Source organism: Protopterus annectens, chromosome 13.part0 (genome assembly GCF_019279795.1).
Source record: "Protopterus annectens isolate FY-2018-M chromosome 13.part0, PAN1.0, whole genome shotgun sequence".
In the NCBI taxonomy this organism is placed as follows: domain Eukaryota; kingdom Metazoa; phylum Chordata; order Ceratodontiformes; family Protopteridae; genus Protopterus; species Protopterus annectens.
Genome location: NC_056747.1, coordinates 293,077,643 through 293,102,898, shown reverse-complemented (window position 1 = coordinate 293,102,898; position 25,256 = coordinate 293,077,643).

Genomic DNA, 25,256 nt, shown 5'->3' with positions numbered 1-25,256 from the left:
TTTGTTTCTGCTGTTTGCAACATGGTAAACATGGTGCCCAAGGGGATCAGATCACATTCCACCAGGCTGCCTCTACTTCTGCAGTATTTCTCAGAGGGGTTCCAACCAAAGACATTCTAGAAGCTGCTACCTGAAGCTCTGTTCATACCTTCACAAAGCATTATCATTTACCTCTCTTCTCCAAATCCAGGACAGGCTTCGCCACTGCAGTCCTGCAGGGCCTTATAGCCACTCCTAATGCTGTTTAGTTCTATCCTCCCATCCATAGCTTTGGGATTCTACCCAAATGTAATGACTGCAACAATGAAACATGAAGAACATAGTACAGTTGTGTACACTTACCATAAATGTAGATGTTCGAGTGTATTCACTGTTGCAGTCTGGGTTACCCACCCGTCATCCCCCTTTCTATACCTTTTCTTTCCTTCACTAAACTCAAAAGCCTTTGTGGTGTATTTGCTTTTAGTTGAAGGTAACGTTTATGTTTCTAAAAATGTATTTATATATTTACTGTTTACTATATAGATATATATATATATATATATATATTTTTTTTTTTTTTTTTTTTTTTTTTTGCTCCCCATTTGGGGTGCACCTGACATCTGGGGCAAGAAAAACTGAATAAAATGGCGTCAGCTGCATGTTTTATACCCCTGACGACCTGATGTCATGGAAGAGGAGATCGCAACCTACGCAGGACCCAAGACTTTGTTATTTAGGCCGACTGAGGGCAACCTGCCAGCAGATTACCCTAAATGTAATGACAGCAACAGTGAATACACTCGAACATCTACATTTATGGTAAATGTACACAACTGTACTTTCTTCTGACTCTGAAAAGGAGAAAGACCTAGATAAGTTGTAGCTTTCATGCTGTCTGGCTTATGACCAAAACAGTGAGGAAAAATTGGCCTCTGTCTCTCCCTCAGAGGACATGCCATTTGAAGATGCTGTCTGACTCATGCGAGAGCAGTTAAGGTGACAGTAAATAGAGGCATCTGCTTCCTAGAAAACATAATAGACTATCTGAGACTAGGACCTCCTACACCTGTAATTATTCTTGCAATCAAGGAAGCCCTTTCAGATGCTCTTGAAGCTATATTCTTTGAGTCAGATTCCTGCATGACTTGATTATTTTTACATAGTGCAGGATCCTCACATTTTTTTATAACCCCCCTCCCCCCCACATTACAGATTCAGACAATGTCCCTGGAAACTGCAAAGGGAAAAAATGTTTAGAATCTAGTACTATTCCTAATGTTAAGGAAAGCAGACTGCTTAACTGAGTTGGGAAAAAAGTGTAGATCTTGACAACCCTAGAATTTAAGCCACTAAATTGCGAAACGCACATTCTGAAGTACCAGGAGCATGACCTAAAACAGCTTGAGTAGTTGTGGGGGAGTGCAGGATGAAACACTGAAGGCAATGCTTCTTAACCAAACTCGTAATCCGATTTTGTCCACTTTCATCTTATTCAATGAAAGGGACCTGGATTTGACTCGGATCCAGCCTCTGCACTTTTAAACCTTCAGATCCAGGGCTCTGACTCCTTCTCTACTCATACTTCCCTTACCATCCTCAAGTTATCTCAGATCTCGTATGCCAAGTTTGACAGAATGATGCAGAGATATCTTTGGGTGCATATACAGTTGGGGGTCCTCTTGGCTCAATCCCCATTGATCGAGTCAGGAACACTGCCATTGAACCCCCACTTACACTTCTATTGCATGTCTGACCAGTAGAACCTAAGCTCTCGAATCAAAATATCACCAGAACACTGACGTTGACTTTGATAGTGCATTGTGCTTTACCCTGACTGTTACCCAGTCTCTCTCCACACTGACCTTGTCTGATTCAGATGAGAGTCAGAGCTGAAGATTCAGAGCTGATGTTTGAAGGGATGGATTTACTGTGAAATTGTCAGTCATCCCTTCCTCTTGGGGGTTGACTCTCAACAGCTCGGCTCCGATGTCAGCCTAGGACCTGGGGGAGGTTGGAACATCGGGATCTCTCTCTCTGTTCCCCCCATTAGGTAGACTTCCTTGACTGCAAACATATAGGGGATGGTCCATCTGCTGATACACTTCCTGTGAAGAATCCATGTTCCTGGAGGCTTTTGGAACTGGCTTTTCTACTACCAGGGTGGTTCACCCAACACTGTCATTGATTTGGTGACTTAGTGAGTTTGGAAGGAGCCTGATACAGCAGAGCCTATACCCAAAAAATCAGATCAGACAAGATTTTAGCTGCACCAAAGTACAGAGCTCATTGGAGTAATGGTCCTCTGTAGGTGCTATCGTCATAGCAGTAGCCACAAAGAAAGAGAGCTCATCTATCCATTCACCTAATAGAGAATCCCAGGAAAACAATTGTATGCTTAAATTACTTTTTCCTTGAAAGCGCTGAACTACTTTACCCACATTACTCTATTCCAAAGAGAATTGACCAAGGAGATGAGCAATTCTCTCAGATAAATTGCCAGTAGATAGCCAGAAGGCCATGGAATCCCAGGTATCTATATTATCTTTTCAGTGCAACTTTTGGAATGGCCAAGGCAGCAGGTACTGACATAGCTATATGCCACCATGCCTGGATGTGGTTGTGTGATTTTGTGGAGGGCTTTAAGATGTCCTGTGTTAATGCCTCCTTTGATGGTATCACCTTGTTTGGTCCAAAGATTAAAGAAACTCTCATCAGAAGCGAACAGGATGGTAAAGCCCTTTCTGCCATTGGAATCCACTTCTTTACTCTTCAGAGAACCTTCTGTATAAATCAGTGAGAAGGAAAGAAGATGTGGTTCAGAAACTCAAAGGGTTTTAACCAGGATACTAATTCAGGAAAAAAAATGGCAGAGGGTGGTGGAGGTAACTTTAATGGATGTCACCCTAGGGGCAAAGGTAGTCCACGAAACCAAGGATCTTGTGGTCTTTTTTCTGAGAAATCCTTTCAGTGCACCTGAAGGGTTGCCTGACTGCCACACTCTGGAGCGCTTATCCCTTCACCTCAAACCTGGTGGGCCATCACTTCAGACTCTTATATGTTGAGGGTAATAACCAGAGGATACACAATCCCATTTCTCTCCATGCCTAAGGCAAAAAACAGGATTCCATTAGTGCCGCCCCATCAGTTAGAATCATACTGTCAACTTCTTAGAGCAAGAAATCTAGACAAAGCCATAAATAATGGGTGAACAAAGGCCCACAAATAGGGACAAATTTTAAGTATTGCTCTTACAAATTTAGAAAGTTGATAGAGTAACAGGTTGCATTAGCACGAATTTTCTGAAGGGTACAAAGTCTTAAACTCAAATGTCTGTCATTATTTTCTGACTTCAGTCTTTAATGAATTGTCAGTGATTTGCCAGAAAACCACACTTTTATTAAAAATGGACCAAAAATATGAAGCAAAAATCTGGACATTCTGCGAAAATCTGTACAGTTGAGAGGTATGGTAGGAATCCACAACAGCAGAGGTCAAAAAGCTGTTGGAAAAAAGAGCCATCCTGCAGGTTCCTCCAGACCAGATAAGATCTGGTGTCTACTTCAGGTTCTTTTTAGTTCCAAAATAGACAGTTGACTTAAGGCCTATATGTGGCCTAAGTCATCTAAACCAAAATTCCGGATGGTAACTGTTTAGTCCATTTTACCTCTACTTAGGAAGGATGACTGGATGCATTCAGTAGATCTCCAGGTTACTAATTATTATGTAAAAATACACAGGTATTCTAGGAGGATTCTCCATTTCAGGCTGGAAGCCAATAATTTTCATTTCAGAGCTGTGCTTTTCAGACTCACCACACACCCCCGGGTGCTTACCAAATGCACGGAAGTAGTGATGGACTACCTCAGAGTGCAAGAGTTCCAGATTTTCCTGTACTCGTATGATTGGCTCCTAACCGCTCAGACCTCTTACTTCAGTTACTTCACAGTTAGGGATTACTGTCAATCTATAAAAGAGCAACTTGACACCAACTCAAACTGTAGAATTTATCAGATGCCACTTAGACACCACAACTCAAATAGCCACCCTACCACAACATAGGAGCCAAGAGTCAGCAAACCAAGTACAATCCAACTTATCATCACCAGCACGGCTAATTTTAAAACTTCTAAGGCTTATGGAATCAGCCATCACTTTGATCTCTATGTCCAGATTTCCCATGAGGGGTTCTCCAATGAACACTTCCAGTTCAATGGTCAGAACTTTATCACTCCCTCAACACCTTGATCAGGCTGACACCAGTGTTCAGAACCTACATGAGATGGTAGATCATGTCCACAGACTTATCAGGTGATCCCTTCTTGCCTTCCCCACCTATAGCAGTAGTTAACACGGATGCTTCCCTTTTAGGGTGGGGAACATTATGAAGGGAATACTGTCCAAGGTACTTGGATTCCGTTAGAGACCAGCCCTTTTCATCAGTGTCCTGAAAATGAGAGCAGATCTATTAGCTTTGCAGGCATTTCAAGACTCCCTTCTGGTGAGTGCGATGTCATTTCAGACTGACAGTATGTCAGTGGTCTAATATATCAATATACAGGGGGCATCCAGGTCTTACCCTAATGGGAAGCCATGAGGATGTGACAGTGGTCAATGTCTTCCTGTTGCTTTTCTACCAGAATGCATATCCCATGGGCTTCCAATGTACTAGCAGAAAGATCGAGCAGTTGCAGTGTTTTGCCTCATGAGTGGTCCCTCAGTCAGTGGTGAACAAATTCTTCCATCACTGGAGTCAACCTTGCTGTAACTTGTTTGCATACTTTGCCCTAATCCCTCCTCAGGGTCATGTACAGAGGGATGCTATGGTCTACAGTTGGCTCCTGGGTCTCCTTTATGCCTTTCCTCCTTTTCCCTTGATTACGAAGTTCATTCAGAATGCCAGAAGGTGCAGGGCAAAAGTGATATTTATTGCTCCCTATTGGTCTTGGTCTTACCTTCTACATCCACCATGGATGCTGTCTTACAAGCCAGACCTGATCTTCCTTACATTCAGGCACCTGTCTTGAACCTAGAGACCCTGAAATTAACTGCTTAGTTACTCCAATTCTAGTAATGGCCAGAGATGCCAGGTTTTCGGAAAATATAGTTCACAGCTTTACTGCCTCAGAAAAGTCTAGCACCAGGAGAATATACCAAAGCAAATGGAAAAGATTTTCCTTTTGGACTACATTCAACCAAATTAATACACACCATACAAAAACAGTTACCAATAAACTTCACCTACCTTAGACATGTTTCAACAAAATTACCATTTTCACTACAGAAGATTGACAAAATGTGAGGTGGATAAAACAAAGACAAGAATATTAGCCAGGTTGTACCGGGTGGATGTAATAAAAGAAATAGAAAACAACTGTTACTGTGCGTCCTGTCCAGAATGTCAGAAATCTACACCCCTTTCTGGATGTAGAAGCCCCTTGATCCCAATGTCTATCATAGAATTACCATTTGAATGCATTGCTGTGGACATTGTAGAACCATTAGTAAGATCCAGCAATGGATATCAGTACATACTAGTTATAACAGATTATGCAATGAAATTCACAGAAGCAGTACAGATATGCAAAGCTAACACTAAGGCTATGTACAAATATCGCACTGGATATGTAACAGCTTTAAATTTAAACAGCTGAGGACTTCAGTTTGCCACCTACAGATTGATGGAATAGTGGAAAGATTTAATAAAATACTGAAATCCATATTAAGACTTTTTATGAAGCCGCAGCAACCTATCAGAGGCTGATGGATAAAATATTGAAGCCTCATTCTGCTATGCTACTACATACCTAGGTAATGTAGTCATTTATTCGTGAGTCTGTTTTACACAAGGTTCAGGTGGCACTGGAATCCTATAAGCAGGTAGGCTTGACTATTAATTGCTAAAATGAGTAAACTGGATATGGTGGAGGTTGAGCATCTGTGATATTTTATGAGAAGAGGGGTGGTAAGACCACAAGTGGAAAAGACGGAGACCATAACAAACCTGGCCTATGCTCATTACTAAGAGACAGGTGAAAGTGTTCCTTGGACTGGATACTATAAGAAAATTGTGGCCTATTGCTTGCCTTTTAACAGACTTCACAAAGGGGAAGATACAATGGTCCTTTGAGGCAGGCAGAGCTTTTAATTAGGTTAAAAAAATTATGTGTTCTGAACCTATGCTAGTAACCACTGATTTTGCAAGAGAATTCACCTCATATGCAGAGGCTTCACCAAGAAGCAGGTTTGGGGGCTGTGCTAACTTAAGATATTCAAGGGGGAAACACCCTGTGTACATAATAGTAGGAAGCTTAGCAATGCAGAAGTAAGATACTCTGCTATTGAATGTCTTATAATAAAGTAGGTCCTCTATGCCTTGAAGTACTATTTATTAGGCAGATATTTCAGTCTGGTAAAAGATCATGCTCCCTTACGATGGTTAAGTAGCCAACTAGATGTAAATACAAAGTTATGCAGGTGGGAAGTATCCTTCTAGCCCTTTCAGTTTATTGTGACCTAACATAACAAAATACTGATGGTTTGTCCAGGGCCTAGAGCCCATCATAAGGAGTCCTACACCCTTGGTTTTGTGCTGGAAGGGGGTACTGCAACACCTTGAGTCTCTTAACTACATTAAATATTGTGTAGAAGCACAAACTGTTTGTCTCCTTAAATATGCAAATCATGATAATTGGCTGACAGCAACCAATTAGAAGCTTTACTTCAGTGGCTTGACAGCAACCAATTAGAAGCTTTACTTCAGTATGAAAGAAAGCAGCCTGGAAGGGAAAAGTTGGGTAGTAAATTCCTCATTGGTGGGATAGTGTATATACCAAAAAGAAGACTCCCTCATCTGCATTGTGTGAGGACTAATCTCAGGAGTACTATTAGTAGGTTATGCTTGATTTTTTTTTTAAAAGAGTGAGATGTAGAAGAAAGGCCTAGGTAGTGTGGAACTGAGAAGTGAGGACTAGGAGTAAGGCTTAAAGCTTGGGAGAGAACTGTTGCTGTGTTTGTTTTCCTTTTGCCTAAACCTGATCTCTAAAGGAGAGGCCTATACTCTTACACACACTTCACAGCTTATCACCTAGAAGTAGTTTCATGGTTTACCTGAACTGAAAACTGAACCTAGGAAAGATGCCTGCACACTTATTTTGTATCAGAAAAAATGTGAGTTTGTGAGTGTTCTTTCTTCATTGTCTTTGTAACTCTTACAATAAATGTATACGTGTTTTATTACTCTTCCCACACATTATAAGTGATACTGCAGCACTAATCATTATCATGAACATAGTGCAGTTGAGTGTACTTGCCATGATAGTAGGGCATTTGGGAGCTTTGTATAGTGGTGTCCGTCAGTTCTGATAGTCAATTACACTGCAGACAGATGTCTGCGTCATGACTGATATTGCAACAGTGGTCCTGCTTCTCAGGTGTTTACAGCTATAATCACTACACTTGCACAGCTGTATTTTTTTCACTCGTTAAGTTGCTGTTTAGAGTTGTGATGCAAGGGCCTAGTTTGGATAAGAATGGACTACCTGTGGGATGTAATTCCTCAGTTACCTTGTTCTTTTTGTGGGGATGTGGTGTTTTTGTTTTTATAGTCTAAACACTCTTGTTTAATGACCTCTCTTTAATAGTGGGAGGAGGTAGACAGGACAGTGGTAGATGAATAAGCTCAGTTATTAGAATGATAGAAGAGCTTTTGCTGATGGCAGGCATGAATGCGACAGAAACAAGCCGGAGCGTTTGTGCTGCAACAGTATCCCAAAACTGTCATAGCGGATGCCCAGTAAAATGCATTCTTCTAAAAAAGTTAGTGTTGCCGCCCCTCATCATAGACATAACAGATACTGTGTATGATAAGTCAAATATATCAACAGTGATGATTTTGTACAAAGTAACCTTTGGGTAATGTGTGGTAACACTGAAAAACTAGGACAAAAACATTGTACAAAGTAGTCAGATGAAGGAAGGGCAGATTGATAAGTACTAGTAGTGTGGATAGCAGGTCCTTTTACAATTTCTTATTGTTGGAACACTGGAGAGTGGGTCACAAAAGATGGAGACTGAAAAAAAAATCTGTATAAATCAGTGATTGCCATTTCTAGGAATATTCCCTTTTCTCCTTTGTATGGTAATCTCAAGGTTGGTGCAAGTTTGAGTTGTAAGCAGGTGGAGGGGGGGGGGGGGGCAAGTTTAGGAAAAAATTACTGCAATCAGCTTTTTGGGACTCTTGCAAGCCCAGGCACTTTAATAGGGAGTTTATCGTGACAGCTAAAACTGTGATTTGATAAAACTGTGTTTGATGCATTGACTCCATATGTAATTATATAATACAAGATGTATGTTCCATTTCTGTGAAAAATTAAAGTAGTAAATGGAGTGACAAGGGGAAATGCTTAAAGGATAAGGACTATATAATAGAAGTAGAAAATAAACTAAGAAGGGTAAGGAATATGTAATAGAAAAACAAAAATAAAATGAGACAAAAGAAAAAATAGGTACATAAAACTTCTTCAAAATTTAACATGCCCCTTAATGAATCCAGCTATTTTATACTTGATTAATGTAGCTGCTATACAAGTATAAAATAGCGGATTCAATAAGGGATATACAATAATATATAGGAATGAAAGATCTTAAAAATGAACAGGTGGCCTAGAGCCTTCCTGCAAAGGCATTTAGTTAGGGGATGCCTCATTGTTTCTCCAGGCTACCTTATGAGACCCTGTTAGATGTAACCTGTGGAGCTGGATGATTGCATAACACGTTTTAATATAACTAGCTGCACCTATTCACAAAAGATACATGTGACTATGTATCATTTCATAATGATAATGTTTGCTCGTAAGATCTAGTGTAGCAAATCCCTGTTTTCTTTTGTGTTGTGTTTCCATGTCTTCACAGATGCTGAAACCCTCCTTAAACAGCTGCTCAATGTGCCCAGGCTCTGCTGCCAGAATAGTAATTGCATGGAAACATTTGCATTGGTATTTCTGAGGTAACTGCAAGTTTAGGCAGATGGAAAATTATTTGAATAATCGTTTTTTTTTTGGCTACCCAAGCTTACTGTTACAATGGAAACTGCTATGCGAGTATGTTTCTTAAGATTACTGATCAGCTTCTTTCCTCAAGAATTTTGGACAAAGATTAAAAATAAGGGTATGAAAGCTCAAAATAGAGAATTTTTAAACATTACATTTTAATAGAATTTTCTGAACAAAAGAAGTGTGAAACTTTGTGTGGCATAAGTGATCGTATGTAATCCTCTGCATATTTTTTTTTTTAATTTTTACTTAAGAATTCTGGACAAAGCTGAAAGTAAAGGGGGGGGGAGTAAAGGGCCAAAATCAGGAACCAATTTTAAATAGTGCTGTTAAACTTTGAAAGCTGCTGCAATAATAGGTTTGCATTAGCATGCATTTTCTGAAGGCCATGCAGTCGGACTCAAATGTCTTACTGTTCAGTGAGTAGAATCCTCAGTGGTTTGCCAGAAAAATGTTGATTTTATGAAGGACAGACCAAAAGTGCAAGGCAATAATCTATGCACTCTGCAAAATGTGGAAAGTTGAGAGGTATAATCCTGAGTGATTACTAGAAAATCATGTGAGGCAAAACTAGGAGTGTTCTGCAAAATTCTGGATTATTTATTTACTGATTGCTATTTGTTTACCAGGTAAGTGGGTGGTCTGCTGACTCTTCTGCCCCAACTTGGGATCAGTAGCTTGTAAAGACAATTTCCACAAGGATAAATAAGGCACTCCATTCATGTGTATGCTTTATACAGTTGAGGTATGCACCACAATCCATTCACCCCCATCCCTTTTTCCCACGTGGGGATGGGGTGTTATTTCAACAGTGGCAATCATATGGAGCCAACGTTCACACCACCAGGTGGCTAGCCCTAACATGGTTGTTCTTTCTTACCCCCCCCCCCACACACACACACACACACACACACACAGGTATGCTCAAGCAGACCATGCTTGTTTATTGCCTTTCACCTACCAAGTACCCTGATAGGCTTTTGCTCTACTGTCTAAGGGCCTGCTTTAGGCAAAAATGTCCACAGTGGTGCACTTCATTGGAGCTATACTGACTTGCTGAATTTAATTCTTCATTCATTCTCTTGTAGCTGCTTTATGTTTTCAGGATCATTATTTGGGTAGGTAGAGCTACTGCAATAATTCTATGGGAACTGGCCATAAAAACAGTTTAGATTCATAAATATTTCAAGGCCAGCAAATCTTATGACCATACAGTCCTTGCCAGTAGCCTCCCTCAGGCAGCATCTCCTTTCTCCAGGAGGCCCATATCCGTACATTTTCTGGATATCCATCCAGATTCTAGTTTTAAGTAAGATAGTGAATCACATTGCTTAATGTGTAGGGAAAGTTTATTGCAAAGGTTGGGCAGGTGCTGCCTTGTAAGCATGCCTCTCTACTGTGGTGTGTTTATCTCCTGGAGGAGAAATAGGAGGTTCAGGACTACTGGGTATCTAATGGTGCAGTAAGCAAGACTGATTTTCTCTCAAGTCTGTAAGACCCTGAATAAAAGGATAGAGAGTCCAGCATATCTTGGTAGATCAAGGACTTTAGACTTGTGATCTTAATTGGGAACCTGTGGGGTCTTGCAAATTGTTTGATATGATTACATCACAAAGGAGGATACTGTACTCAGTAATTGTCCTGAATCAATGCTCAGCATAAGAGAGTGATTACTTCTTTAGATGGTGATGATACACCCTTGGCAATTAGGTGGGCTAAATAAAAATGATTTTCTGGCTGTTGTCAAAAAAGATATAGCTGTCAGCCCACGTCTTGGTCCCCGACAGTTTTCATTTTGTGGTGGTGTGTTGGCTTTACAGTATGCTGTATGGGGGTGAGATATTGGCATAATGGTTAAGGTGTTTACCTTACAAACACAAGGTGCTGGGTTTGATTCTCACATGGGGTAATTGGCTAGGCTGAAAATGGCCCACAAAGGCAGTTAGCCTAGTACTAATCTATGAATCTATGATGAGTGTTGTCTACCAAATGCAATACTACACTTTTTAACATTTAGTTTGAGCTTGTTTTTTGTACACTATGGGTTTATTAAGGAGAGTTTGTTCAGGAGAGCTTGGGTGTCGTAAAGTGACCACCAGTTTGCAGTCATCTGCAAACCTCATTAGTCAGAGGTCTTGCTTCTCCACTTGGAAATTCATTTTTGGTATTCACTTCTCAGATGTCCCAACAGTGAGCCCTGAAAGACACTACTGGTCCCTTTTATATTTACTGATGAGGCATCTGCAACTTGCACTGTGTGGGCTGGATTCCATCCAGTTTGCTATCCATCTTGCCACACATGGGTCAATTTTATTTAAAGCAATTGGCTTTTTTATAATGCCAGCATGGGGAATGATGTTGAAAGCCTTGACCTGGTCTAGAGTCACTATGTGCACTGCATAACCACCATCTGCAACCTCCTATAACCCTTTTGAAGCAGTTTAACAGGTTAAATAGGCAGGAACTGCCTTTCACAAAGCCAAAGTGTTTGAGGTCAAGTCTAGCAAGAGTCTTGATATCACAGTTTGAGGTTAGCTATGGTACACCACATGGGTTTGAAGATGAGACTGGTAGGACTTGAACAACCCAAGTCAGTTGTAAGGCCACCCTTGCATCTAACCTCTGTCCAAAGTTCTTTTGTAAGAGGATTTCCCGCAAGGTCATCTGGTTTATGGGAGCATACACATGCCAAATATGTCTGTATGGTTTTACTTGAAAAGGTCGACTTACCAGGACGTCAACTCCTGTAACAGCGAGACCAAAATGGTGACGATTGACAACAGTGAACTCCTGGAACGGTGAATTTCACCTCCGGGAAACTGACTACTTGGCCACCACTAACTGTTGCCATTTCCTCCACTGTAGTGCAATCTCAGAGCTGGTGTATTTAGGTAGGAGGTGTGGGAGATGAAGCCTTTAACTCCAGTAGGTATTATGTATGTAATATTTTATTTTTTCCAATATGGTGGGTTTAATTTACTAAATATGTTATTTTATTTTCCAGGGAAACTAACCACTTGGCCACCATTGATCAAGTGGTTAGTTTCCCAGAGGCGAAATTCGCCATTCTGGGAGTTCGCTGTTGCATACCTCTCAACCTCTTTGAGCAGAAAATCTGGGCAAAGCCCTAAAGAAAAGTTGGACTAAGGCCCCAAAATAGGGACAATTTTAAATATTGCTCTTACGAACTTAAAAAATTGGTAGAATAACAGGTTTTGCATTAGCATGACTTTTCTGAAGGGTATGAAGTCTGAAACTCAAATGTCTTTCATTATTTTCTAATTTTAATCTTTAATGATTTGCCACTAATTTCAGAAAACCACAAATTTTATGAACAATGGACTTAAAATATGAGGTGGAAATCTGTACAGTTGAGAGGTATGCACTGTTGTCAATCGTCGCTATTTTGGTCTCCCTGTTACAGGAGTTGACGTTCTGGTAATCTGCCTTTTCAAGTAGAACTGTCTGTACATATAGCTACCATGAAAGCAGGGAGCAAGTCCCATGAATTTGTGTACAGATGATGCTGGATATGCCTTGGAGAACTGGTTGATTACCCCCCTCCCCCCCAAGCTGCACCTGTAGACCATGCCTGACGTAGAACACAGCTTGTGCAGAAATGCAAAATATTGTTTAGCATGTATTTGGCCTACTAAGAGATGCTTCCATAGTCTAGACAAAAGGAAGGATGCTGCAGTACAGCTCATACAGATGCAGCAATATTTTTGTTTGTGCCATACCAAGTAGTATGGCATTGCTCAAACAAATGTAAAAGCAGGTGAGCAACTTTTGCAATGCCTTCATTACCAGGCATTGCAGCAGCAGAAAGGCAAGGTGGATAGTTAGGGAAGGGCTTTGCAGTAGTAGTGCCATAGCCAGCTGCAATAAATTGCAGCACTGCCATAGGTGGCAATGCTGCCTGGGTAACACTTGCCATACTTGTATAAGCTTTGCATATGTAGAGCAAAGATGCAGCTGAGGCTCTCCAAGGTCATACACACCTTTCTCCTAGGACAATACCATACAGTGCTACAAGAACTAAAGATTGTCTGATACTGTTTTCAAACACACACGCGCACATTCCTGAAAGGGTTATTGATACCTCTACAGTGCCAGCACCTCCATCATGCCTTCTTAGCATAGTGTCATCAAGTGGGCCAGACTTCCACAACAAGTGCGAAGTTACAGTTTACCCTTAAAATAAGCCAACTATTAAATAGTTGAAAATAACTTTAAAGTCACTAATTAAAAGATGAGCTTGTAAATGCTAGTCACAAGCTTCTAAATTCAGTTAATCATCATCATCTTTTGGCTGTTCCCGTTAGGGGTTGCCATAGCGGATTATCTGTTTCCATTTCTTCCTGTCCTCTGCATCTTGCTCTCACACCAACCACCTGCATGTCCTCTCTCACCACATCCATAAACCTTATCTTAGGCCTTCCTCTCTTCCTGTTACCTGGTAGCTTCATCCCTGGCATCTTTTTCCCAGTATACTCAGCATCCCTCCTCAGCACATGTCCAAACCAACGTAATCTTGCCTCTCTGGCTTTGTCTCCAAACCTTCCAACCTGAGCTGACCCTCTAATATACTTATTTCTAATGCAGCTCTTAAATACAAAGTAATATACTGAATTATCTTATTTCATCTAGGATATGAAAGTTCAAACAGCAGTTTCATAGTCTGAGGCAGGAAATTCTAAGGTTGAGCTTTTGTTCCAGAGCTGCCTTTTGCTGTTCACACTTCAAACAAGGCAAACACTAATATAAAACTCGCTGTCTCTGCTTAGAAGTACTGTACAGCTATTAGGCTTTAATGTAATTTTAGAATAACTTCCTTTCTCCGCAGTCTTGTTACTCTGGAGGGTGGTATGGTGGGAATGAAATCCAAATAACGTAATGCATTCTTTGAACTGGAATACCATTTTAGGGAGAATTAAATGTTAAGCACTGGAAATATTTGCACATTTGAGAAATCATTTTCACTTTTAGTAAATCTGCTGCATTTCTATAGTTATTGTTTGTTTACATGATATAATTTTGTAGTCTGTGAGATTTACTGAAAGCAAACAATAATTGCACTTGCCTCTTTAATAGCAGACTACACTTGCTAACTTTGCTCAACCTGTTGCAACCTGAATTATATCCGTGTGGTCTTGTGATTATTAAAAATAAAAACAAAATACTTTTTTTCTTCTTCTCTAAATTCTGTTTCCTGGCATTTTAAATGCTGTAGCAAAAATATGCATATTTTACTTATTCTGGCAGGTAACCACCTATATGAGATTTTGTTGTATTTGTCATAGCTACTGTTTGGTCACACAGTATGCAATACTTTCCAGTGTCTTGACCCTAAAACAAAAAAAAAAAAATATATATATATATTAGGGTAAAACTCTTGCCTGAATGGCCTCTTGAAATTAACAAAATGCAACACTTGCAAAACGCTATTTTGAAAACAAGTGTCCTTCAGTTTTCTTCAGACTAACCTGTGTAAGTACTAGGCTATAGCTGCCCTTCTGGGCTGTTTTGAGCCTAACCAGTTTCCAAGAGGTGAGAATCAAACTCAGTACCCTAGATGACATAAATTGTATAAAATTATTTTAATTAAAATTCAAGATGCAGCTGGCTCTTTACCTTTGAGTCCATTCAATGGGTATACTGCAAGTAATTTTATTTCCGTAACATTTCTTGAAATGTTCAGGAAAAATGTCAAACTGTTTTGGAGAGAGAGGCATTTATACACAAAAGTCAAAATAGTGTGGGACAGTCCTCTGGAAAATGCTTCTGGTACAAGGATAGAAGTAGCAGTACTGCATTTCTCTTTCCTTTCTTTATTTGGACTGCATGGTACAATCATTTTTCTGCTATTTGAGCTTTGTAGATTTGCTGCATTAAAGTTTATTTAAAAATGTATACGTTTCTGGTGGCTGTTATCTCTACTTATGTGACCTCAGTGTTGCATGACTATATGTGGGAAATATCTGGCCTTTCACAAAGTGTGCTCTTTGGGTAGTACCAACATTTTCCCTTTAAATGTAGACTGCTTCAAGAAATCCATCTATCCCCTAGTTTTCTTTATTGGGATACACAAGCAATGGAGTGAACCCTTTACACTCTGGATATACACCAACTGCTGAGGTGTTTGCTAAAGTTCATACATAATTTAAGGAAGACGAACCAATCATTTCTTCTTTGGCAAATGTGAGAACCTTCCCACTTTGAGCCATAGCTAGCAGTTCTGGCACCCTGTCAACTTTAAAGTTGAGGATCACACACTAAGCGCTAAAGTGCTTGATTCCTCACCACAATAATGGTAATACACATCTGCTAATTGTGACTTTACACCTGGGGCAGCTGCTCCTTCATTCCATCTAACTATGCCTGCAGATAATTAGCTGGCAGACCACTTGGACAGTATCTTGCCATTAGGTGGCTGACTACCTGGAGGCAAATGTCAATGGCAACTCCACTAGAGGAGTTAGTGTCCTAAGTGCGAGCTCAAAATGTTTTTTGTTTTAGGGTACGGCCCACTCAACCCTATTCAGGAGGATCCTCAATGTTGCTTATAATAGGTATAGTATTATATGATCACTTGATCTCTGAAGTGGCCCTCTTTGGGTGAAGTACATTCTTCCATCACTACCTTTACAGACATCTCCCAACAGTTTCTGTTCTCTGTAAATCTGGCAAGGAAATACTTTACACTTGCACTATTAACTAATAATGTATGATCTTTCTTTTCTTGATTTGAAGGAAGGTTCTCCGTTATGGGTGGGCTGTCTGGGTGAGCTGTGGAGGAGTGCAGTTAGGGATCAAGCCCCTTTGCATGTGAACTTCCTGAAATTTTACCTAATCACAACTGGTGGAAAGGCTAACTAAGGACCCATTGTGGAAGGTCCTCTTCATAGCTCAGTTGATATGTTATTTCCATTACTTTTTTGACATATGGCTGGTTTAGATAGTTCTAGATGTGACACCTGTATAAATTGTCATGATCCGTCTGAAAGATTCTTCCAAGTATGCTTGGAATGAGACCTTTCTTGTAAAATATCCCCTCATTAAAGATGCAAAATTATTCTAAATTTGCCTATGCACTGTGTAGTAATCTATGTATATTTCCTTGAGGCATTTTTATGCAAACAACTTAAGTTTTCTTTCCCTGAAACTGCATGTGCTTTTATTATATGAGCCATCAGTGCACCCCAGTGTTTTTTTTTTTTTTTTCTTTTTTCTTTTTTTTTCCTTACTGTAATGTGACTGTGGAGTTGGTACGCATTAGTTAGGGGTGTAGAGAGACCAGTTTCCTCCACACAAGAGATGCAAGAGGTTTGCCTCTCAACAAAAAGTTATGCTTCTTAGTGTGGAAAAAAATAAATGTGAATCATGTTAGAATTACTTAACTAAACACACAGCTTATGTAATATTGGATTGATAGTTTCTTTAAAAGGTGTGAAATTCTTGTCTGGCATTAGCACCAGAGTATTGCATTGTCCTCACCCTGTTGTCTTGGACAATATTCCAGCAATTTCCAACTTTCATTTCATCCTCGCTTAATGTAAACAGCTTAAAGAGAAGTTTATAAAACTGGAGCCACAAGGTTTCTTTGTCAGTGGTGGCTTTCATTCCTTTGAGCCTTGGTCATGGGTGACTTTTAACTATCCTTCCATTGGCTGGGAGTCATATATGAGCACAAATACGCTCACCCTAAGGTTCCTGGACTTTAATAAAAATGCTCTGGAACAGATGGTTTGCACCCTCATAAAGGCTTGAATGTCCTAGACTTGGTGCTCAACAATCTCTGCACTACCCCATGTGTGTTGCCCTCCCTGGTAAGGTCTGATCATAAATCAGTCTCATTCAAAGTAACAATCATACCTGACCCCTCCCCAAGAGCAACCCCCCCCTGCTACCCTGTCAACACTGACTCATATATAGAGGTGTACACACATGCCCTATATAAACACCTATACAAATGTATAGATTCTGCTATACCTGAACAGATCAAACAAGGTCCTCATGAAAAAACAAGCCACCCTGGTGGACATAAAGTATAAATAGGTTATACAACAAGAGGAAGAAACACAAGAACAAGAGATAACTGACTCAGCAGTGATAGGATACCCTTCACTGCTTGATTAAGCAAATTACATAACTTGTAAAGTCCTCTAAATCCAATGATGAAGCTAAACTAGCATCCCTAGCTAAGGATAATCACACAGCATTCTTTAGTTATGTCAGAAATCTAAAAGGAAGGCCCAGCTTTCTGCCATACTAGCAGTTGACTGTACCACTCATACTAACCCTGAGGACATTGCCAACCTGCTAGCAGACAGATTTGGTGCAAACTTCACCCCTCTGTCCCCACCAGACATACCCCAAAACATACCTGTCAGCACTCCTCTACCTAGTAACTCCAAAGAGCAGGTCATAACCGCACTCTACATGGCCAAAAACACAGCTTCTATGGGACTGGATAACATCCTAGGCTGCCTACTAAATGGTCTAAAACAGGACCTAGTAGAGCCACTTGGTACTCTCTCTTCAACCACAGTCTAAGCACAGGCTTTGTCCCAGCAGAGTAAAAACCGCAACAGTAATCCCTTTGCACAAAGGGGGGTCCCTCAACCGACCATGGGAACTATAGACCCATAAGCCTAACCAGCCTTATCTGCAAGACCATGGAGAGAATCATCATGGACCTTATCAACAAAGGCATAGGTGACCTTCAAATTCTTGACCCGACCCAATCTGATGCTTATTAAACCAGATATACTTCAAAAATGTCACCAAAGCCCTGGATGAAGGCAAAACCCCACATACAGCCTATCTTAACTTAGCCAAGGCTTTTGACACATCCCCCCACTTGGGCATCATTGAGAAACTTGCCCAGCTGGGGACTAACCTATATATCACTAGATGGGTAGCCAACTGGTTCATCGACAGAAGGCAGTCAAAGTTTGGGATTCCACCTGTACCAGCAGACTAGTTACATGTGATGTCATGTACCACAAGGATCTGTGTTGGGCCCCCGACTGTTTGGAATCTTATTTCTCAGAAACCCAGGTGAAAACAGATGGCATGTGGCTTACCAAGTTTGTTGATGACTACACACTGGATGTAATCAGAGTCCCCCAGCAATGTTGACATACTACAAAAAGGGCTTGTACAGACAAATGATTGGTGCTAAAACCACAGACTTAAACTAAATGCAAAAAAAAATGCATTGTCATTCCTTTTGGCAAAGGGGAAGTCCGTGCAAATTACAATATGAGAAGTAGCCCCCTCCCAAACCCTGTGTTGAAATATTTGGGAATACAGTTTGATAGCAACCTTAACTTCAATCACCATGCATCCACAGTGATAAGGATGGCCTTCTGTGTTGCACATCTCATAAGTAAGGGCACTGCATCCAAAGCTAAGAATATTATAATTCCCCTGTACTCCTCCATCAGACCACTAATGGAGTACAACACTCCCTTCTGTATATACATCACCAGACACCTGCAATTCTCACCAGGAAAATTCCAAGCCTTCAATACCTGGCCTACATAGACAGACTGAAGGCCCTATCATTGCACTCTGTATCTTATAGGCTGCTGAGAGGGTGACTTGTTCCTGGCCTACAGAGCAGTCTCGGACCCTACCTTAATGGAAATGCTGCAAATCCGCAAGTCAAATTGGATAAGATTCACTCACTCTAGGGATCTTACCCTAGCCTGTGACATTAACAGGACATGCTGGAGAGACAAATATGTCTCCCAGAGATTGCCACTCCCAATTCACATAAAACAGAGCTCCTCAATGACCCTATTTAAGCATAACGTAGACAACTGGATGGCAGACCATAAGTTTACCCTGGGGTGTCACCTATGTCCCTCTTTGATCAGCACCAACTGCCCTTATCCAAGACTCGTGCTGCAAATATAGGCCATGCAACCTGGTCAATAAGAGGAACAAGGGTATAATATGGCTAGGCTTATAAAGGCCCTAGTGCAAATAGCCTAATAACCTCCTGTGATTCTTTAATTTCTTTAGCCAAACCCTGTTTTGCATCCAACACCTGTGAGTTTCTTAGCTGTGGATTTTAGTCTCCTTTTGTGATGCAAGCATGCAGTGTGGATAAATAAAACAAATCTGAACTGGTATTCTATTTATTGGTATGCAGTGTCCTTCCTGCTTGTACACATGTATAAATTTAGCAGATGGATTTTACCCTTGTGCGTCTATACCAAAGTTCCACCCGAATACATATGAATTAACAGTCCTGGTGTCCTGAGATGTATGTGTAACAACAATTCCTTGAGGCAAGGGTAAGAGACATCTGCACCTAGATCCATTTCCATCTTTAATCTCACACCTGCCAATTCTGGGCTGACACATACAATTCTGTGTTCACCTTCAGACAGTTCATGACCAGGCACTGTATTTAAATCCATTCTACCATCTATATTGTCCATTTGTGTGTACAATATGTCCTGTGTATACATTCCTGCATCCTGTACATTTCATCACACTTTCACTTGTACACTTGCTGGTATGACCTTTCCTATGGTATCTTCTGTAGTATTTCCTCCTTAAACTAACAATCACTGCTATGATGTGATGTTTTACTGCAAACCAAAATACATATGCATTTGTGTACACTGGGCACTTCTAGTCACTGGAGCTCAGCAGCATCTTTACCAGCTGCTTCATCATTTAACATTGCACTATGCCGAACTTCTTCTAATGTTAAATTTTCCTTTGATAGTAGTTTTTCAATGTTCTACAACATACTCCTCACCAAAATCTGTTCCATAATGCATTGAATAGCCCCCATTCAGAGCTGACAATGTTCTGATTTTTGTGCCATATATTTTCTTGTATATACAATACCTTTGTACTTCACTAGCATTTTTAATTTATTGCTTTTACATTGACAAGATGTGCTTCGTTAAAGGTTGGGTGTCGAGCTGGCACCTCGGCACCCATAAAAAATCTACTGCCAATCATTAGGGGACTGGAGTTCCACTGTGGCGACCCCTAACCGGGAAAAGCCGAAAGAAGAACAACTTTTACATTGACAAGATAGATTATAGTTTTTGCCTATTTAATGATTTTTTTTTTCTGCAAAATGAACCTTTATCCATACTCTGTACCAAGGTTAGATTTTATTAGAATGCATTACTTCCTTTTTAGAAGCCCCAACTCCTCAATCTGTGAATACATTTCCTGGCGCCTGTTCTTTTAATGGTGTTTGCCTTGTTTTCCTAACCTTTATTTTCCTCAACTTGTATATTTGAGACGTCTGATGTGGTGCTGCTTGGGTAGGCACTCAATATTCATTGTACCGGAGCTGCTGATCAGTATAGTGTACAAAAAAAAATCAAGTCCTCAGTGGTCAAAGGAAATCTGTCTTCTGTTTGCCATTCAATTATCTGGCTATCTAAGAAAATTGTGGGGGGGGGGGATCCAGCAGAGCAGACTGTCACACAACACCATCTGAATGGAGATGAACAAGATTAAGTAAAGCCTTAAAGAAAATTTACTAGGATGTGTAAAAGAAAAAAAAAAATTTCGAGGAGATTAATCAAGCTCTAAACAAGTACTTCAATGTGATTCAAGGGCCAATATCGGGAAAACTAAAAAACATAAAGCGAGAGCAGAAGCTGCCAAAGCTGGAATGGCCTTAGTGGAGAAGCTTCTAGGTTTAGAGGATGGGTCACGGCACAAGAACATCAAAATAATGGGTATGCTAGAAATAACTAGGAGGCAAAACTGCAAAAAAAACTTGGTAGCAGAATTAAGTAAATTGACACCTCTGGAAGAAATGCAGATAGATGGGGAGCATTGCACAACACACAGGAAGTATTAGGGGAGCAGAAGCAGAGACCAATTGTGAGCATGCAAGCTTTTAAGCTAAATGAGGGGATTCTGTCTGAGGGGTAGAAGCCCCCAAAAAAACTGGTTGGAAAAGCTGGGTATTCATTGATCACTATCTGCAAAAATTGGGCATGGTGTGACTTTTTGACATTAAGTGACAATGAATTGAGATTAATGAGAGATCACACAACACTGCAACCCCATGCAGAAAAAATAGGGGGGGGGGGTTATGTGCAAACTCAATCTCCAAAGAGCAGTTGTAGACTTTTGTTAATTTTTTAACCCTTGATGCCAGCTCTTTCAGTTCTCTGTCACTAGACTGGAGTTATGGTGAATGTTTTTTTTTTTGTTCAAATATTTTTTAATTTTTCAAATAATTCCATTGTATAATAATCTTAATACATTTTCTGATAAATAGAACAGTATTATTAACTATATACAATATTTACAATTGGCCTGAAATTTAATTATTATATTGATCAGTCTAGTCAGAGTAACATCGTATTAATGAGAGATCATTTGTTCCTTTTTCTTTCACCCTCGTTAAGAGTTTCAGTTCAAGTTTAGTGTCTCAATAAGTGATAGTATTTTTTCCCATGGATTCTTGTTCCATCGTCTTGGTGCTATTCTTGGTTCTTTTACTCTGGTTTCCAACAATGCAGATTCCTTTAATACTGACAAAAATTCTTTAAATGATGGTTCCAGATTTGATTTCCATTTTCTGGTAATACATTTTCTAGCATTTGCACTTTAGGTAACAAATGACTGTACCAAGGTCTTCTCTAAGTGGTCATTTAGGTAAATGAAGCATGTAATAAACTGGTCCTCCATTTAAATTACAATGTAACAGGTAAAGTTGTTAACAGACTGGTGGTATTTACTATGTCTGATTCTGGTGTCTATACAGAGTAAGTGTGGTAAGGTATACAGTGCAGAGCTACTAAGCAAGCCAATCTGGTGGTCCCCTGCCATAAACAAACTCTACAACAGCAGGAGAAAACTGATGCCGAATAAGTTGAAGTCCAAAGACTGGAAAAACTCCCTTATCAGCCTCAACAAAAAGTTGAGATCCCTCATCAAATCCTCTAAAGCTGTTAAGCTAGCTATGAAAACAGAATTGCAGCAGATAGTAAAGGCAACCGACAAGGCCTTCTATAGTTATGTAAGGAATCTCCACGGCAATACCCAGATTTGCTTTGAGATACTGCACAATGGTACCTCCTATACCAAGCCAACAGATATTGCCAATATACTGGCTGACAGATTCAGTGCCAGCTTTACCCCTCTCTCTCCTCAAAGGACCAATCACAATGCCAGTAGATTGCCAGGCACCCAGTATTGCTGCTGCACAGGTTAAAACAGCACTGTCCAAGGCTAAGAATACAGCTTCTACGGGACCTGACAATATCCCTGGCTGTGTTTTACATGAACTACAGAGTGAACTGGCACCTCACCTGTATGCCCTGTTCAATCACAGCCTCACCTCAGGCTTTGTCCCTACTAAATGGGGCACTGCTACAGTCCTCTATCTCCACAAAGGAGGAGTGACTACAGAACTATTGCCCCATTAGTCTGACATACAAAGCTATGGAACGCATCATCATGGACCTAATAAATGAGGATATAGGAGTCTACAAACTCTGGATCCCACACAGTTTGATTTTGCGAAGGGTAGATCATGCCTGCTCAACTTGGTCGACTTCTTTGAGTCAGTCATCAGAGCTGTGGATGAAGGCAAAGTGGTTCATAGAGCCTACCTTAATCTGGCCAAGGCCTTTGATACCATTCCCCACTCATGAATCATAGAAAAACTCACTAAGCTAAGCATCAACCCCTATATCACTAGGTGGGTTGCAAAGTGGCTCACAGAACCCACAGTGTGAAAGTAGCTGGCTCCAAGTCAGATTGCTGACCAGTCCATGAGTAGAGTCCCACAGGGATCAGTCCTGGGTCCTCCTGTTTGGTATCTACTTCTCAGAAGTCCAGGCCAACACGAAGGGACTCTGGCTGACAAAGTTCGCAGATTATTGCAAGTTGGGAGCCATTATTAATTCCCCAGGTGATGTTGACATCCTACAGAAAGTCCTCACTGAGACCAATGACTGGTGTCAGAACCATGGCCTTAAGCTCAATGCCAAAAAATGTGTTGTCTTCCCCTTTGGGAAAAACCCAGTTCCCATGAATTACTACATCGATGGTAGTCCACTGATCATAGAAAGTGTTATAAGAAATCTGGGAACACAGGTTGACTGCAACCTCTCTTTTGACCACCACATTGCCACTGTGGTCAAAGTCCTTCTAGGTGGCACATCTCATTACTAAGGGTTTTTGCATCCAGGAAGAAAGAGGTCATTGTCTCCCTCTACTCTTCCCTCATTAAGCCAATCCGAGTACAATTTGGCATGTACCTCACTAGACACCTGAAACAACTGGAGAGGCCACAAAAGTACCTCACAAAGAGGATCCTAGGCCTTAAACACTTGTCCTATATGGACAGATGCAAACAAACTCCAACTATTCTCTGTCTCATATGGCCTACTTAGAGGCAATCTCTGCTTGACTTACAAAGCCATGTCTGACCCAGCTCTGTTAGAAGTGCTACATCTAAAGAAATCCCAATCCCTTCGCACCACATGCTGCAGAGACCTCAGTCTCATTACCACAATCAACAGAATATGCTGGAGGGACATGTTTATAACCCAGAGACTGCCCATTCTATGGAACAGACTTTCCATACATGTCAAACAGAGCACCTCACTGGCCCTCTTCAGAAGAAATCTTGAGTGGATGGGAAATAGAAAATTTACCCCAGGGATCACTCCAGTGGCTCTACTTGACAGAGGCACTGGGAACTAAGGTCGGGTGGCACGATGCCAGGGTAATCCTATAGGCTAGGCTTGTAAAGGCTCCAGGGCCATTGGCCTAGTACACACCTATGAATGGAGGGGCTATAGTGTATGAGGTGAGTCTGAGAAAACATGTGTAAAGTGGAAGACAGAAGAGGAATATGTGTTTTGGAGATTGTATAAAGAAAGTGCAGAACTGAGAAAAAAATCAGATTACGTTAGAAGTGGGAATAACCGGAAGAGGAAGGGTAAATGTACGATCCCTGATATGGGAATGATTCAAGAATAACTTGAATTAGTTTAGAGAGAGTGTGGCATGATTATGCAGCATACCACCAGATGTATTGATACAGTGTAGACCACCAAAATAATTTTGTGGTGTCTGTGATAAATGCAAGAAAGAATAGGATGGTAGTAAGGGTGAGAGATGCAACAGGACTAGCTGCAAATTGTCTGCATTTCTGCAATCCACTATCATAGTTATGTAGCTCACTATCCTGTGTTTACTACAGTATTACATTATGTAATTCACTCTGGAGATGTTTAGGCCTTCAAGACCATTCTCTTTTTCCTCTTGTGTCCTTCCCTAGAACCACCCTCCAGTCATGTAAGTTATTTTTGGATTTTCCCTACCAAAGTGTTTAACGCAGCATGTTTTGCATCATGTCCATATTGCTACATACTTCACATAACATAAATTGCATCAAGCCTTAATGGCAGCCAGCATAACAACCCACTGCTCTTTACAGCTGACTATTTGCTGCACCCAGAACTTTTCCTTGTCTACTGGGCTCCTCCACTTATACAGTTTTACTCTAACCCATGTTCAGGGCCAGTGAGGAGATTGAGCCACCTGGGGCAGGAGCATATTGCTGCCATGGATACTTACTTTACCTTCCTCTCCCATGTGCACTTGTATGTGCAGGGAATGGATATGCAGTGCGGACATACTGGTATATTCCACCTTCATGGTAATTCAGCCAATACCTTTGCGCAACATCCCTCCTGCAAATCCTCAGCTTTTACTAGGGCTTTATCATGCGGTGTATGAGTGCATATTTGTCTCCCACAATTGGGTATGCACATTCATCCCCTGCTATCACCTCAAATTCCAAGTTCACTAATCTAAGGTAGCCTGGGTCATAGTCAGGGCTTTATCCCTCTCTGCCACTGTGCTGGCTGATACCTCACCAGTATTGCTGTTATTAGTGAACTAAGTGATCTTGATCTGTAAACCGTGTGATAATGAGTTTGACACAGATTATACTAACAGGATTTGTCCTAGCAATGAGATGTGTGGTATTGCACTGTTTACTAACATTTCTTTAGACATCTGTCTCCTATAATCATAACCAGTCAAATCCTTTCATAAATTTAAAAAGGTTACTGCTCCCCATTTTATAAATTTTGAGTTACAAAGAAGAAAGGATATAATATCCTCCACTAAAATTCCATCATGTAATGGAATCCCCCCCCCCCCCAGTGTCTTGCATGATATGATGCTTGGCTCCATTAT